This window comes from Chrysochloris asiatica, unplaced genomic scaffold (assembly GCF_000296735.1).
Source record: "Chrysochloris asiatica unplaced genomic scaffold, ChrAsi1.0 scaffold00002, whole genome shotgun sequence".
Taxonomy (NCBI): Eukaryota; Metazoa; Chordata; class Mammalia; order Afrosoricida; family Chrysochloridae; genus Chrysochloris; species Chrysochloris asiatica.
The window spans coordinates 41694380-41696617 of NW_006408520.1; positions in this window are offsets into that span (position 1 = coordinate 41694380).

The window sequence follows — 2238 nt, forward strand, 5'->3', positions numbered from 1 at the left end:
TTCTGACTCATAGCAACCCTGTATATATTAATAGGGTGGATTACTGACCTCCATGATTTGTTAGTGTGTCATTGTATATAAATATAGAACCATATAATATTAATCAGAGGAGCCCTGGTGTTGCACCATAGGATAAGCATTCAACCTCAAGGTCGGTTTGAACTGCACAGTTGGAAGTTCAAACTCACTAGTCACTCCTTGGAAACCTAATACAGGGTTGCTAGGAGTTAGACAGAACCCACTCGATGGCACTTAACAGCAGCAACAACAGTATTAGTCAGAAGTCCTTGTGTGACACTGTAGGATAAACACTGGACTACTTACCACAAGGTTGACTGTTCAAACCTTCCAGTTGCTCCTCAGAAACCCTACGGTGGTGGTGGAGGTATGCCGTGGAGTTGGTTCTGACTCATAGTGACTCTGGATTAGGTTTCTGAGGCTGTAAATGTTTACAGGAGCAGAAAGTCTCATCTTTCTCTTAGGAAACATCTGGTAGTTTCCAACTGCTGACTTTGAAGATAGCAGCCCAAAACAACCACTTTACCAGAGTTCCTTCAGAAATCCTATACAGGGCTACTATAGTAGGACCCCACTTGATGGCAGTTAAAAACCACAACAATATTTGTCAATCATCTTCTTTATTCCCTTCATTATCTTTATAATTAAGTACAAAGAAACTGGATGCAATCTATAGGGTGCGATACCTCTGTAAACATTTTATTGTGACATGTTCTTCTAAATCAAATTGCCTTGCATTAGGCAAGAGTTTAAATGCTGATTTATGAAGAGCCATTAAGGACACTTGTCAGATATGCTTGATTATGATGCATAATTTATTTATTTATTTTTTAAACATGCATGCTAAACAAAAAGAAAAAACAGATTTTTGTATAAATGTTCTTGCAATACAAATTTATTATAACAAAGAAATACAAATCATAATATAGATTTTATGTGCTGTCATTAAATATTTATTCTACACACTCTATTCCTTATGTGTCATAATAAAATGTTTATTCCAAATACAATATGTAAAATTCATATAGCATGATTCAAGCTACTTATATAGTTGCTATATTTAACTTTCTAAATATTGCATATGAAATCTTTATTTGTAATTTCCTTTATAAAAAAACACACTGCTTTGGACACTTAAAATCTGATAATATTAAGAAGTGTATGTGCTTGGGTAAATTTGCTGAAAGATAATAGAATTGTGTACTATATAAATAAATATTCTGTGTACTCATAATATCACTAGAAGATGTGTCACTCTTACAACAATATTCTTTTTCAAAATGCCTGGTGAAATAAATGTTCTGTTCATTAAAATGAGTCATGTTTTATGGACTACAGTGGCAATCCAATATATTACATAGAAGTGCATTGAAAAGAAATCATTAAAATCGTTCATGCTGTTCCTCCTTTGTCCCTTTCTCTTCATTCAAGAACAGCAGCCTCAAGGAGCAGGTTTATAGTTATGCAAAAGAATGTCTTTTATAACTTTTGTCTTTATAACTGTATTTAATTCTTATTTTCGGTGAGATCCATGCTTTCAAACCAATAAAAAATTTTACATTGCCTGCATTTATGAATTATTTATAATACATTATCTATTTTTATTTGTAAATTAACAGATTGTTTTTAGTATGATGGAATCAATAGTCAAGTCAAAAATCATCTTATTATTTTTTAGTTGAAATCAAGTAAATGTTCAAATAGAATGAAAATAGAAATAGATAAAAATTGGAATACAGTAGAATTAATACATTTTATCTTCTAGTCAAATCTTGTTTAAATCTTAAGCATAAAGATAGATATACGCCTTTCTATAAAAAACCCTTAGTACACAGAAGTATGTCTAAAACCTCTTTTTTTCTTTCATAAAACAACTTAAGTTTTATTGGAACCTTTGAAATCTTTCTTGAATCAAAGCTAATAGCTGAGTATGAAATTAAATGATAATAACTGATACTTATTGAATACCTTCCATATTTCAGAAACTTTATCTAGATTATTTAATGAAATGTTTTCACACACTTTAAAAAGAAGTTCCCATGGTCTATAGTTCACATGGTGTTGGAGGAGAATACTGAAAGTGCCATGGACTGCCAAAACTGTTTTGGAAGAAGTGCAGCCTGAGTGCTCCTTGGAAGCCAAGATGGCTTCATCTCTCATATTTTGGACATATTGTCAGGAGGAAATGTTTTCAAACACTTTAAAAAGAAGTTCCCATGG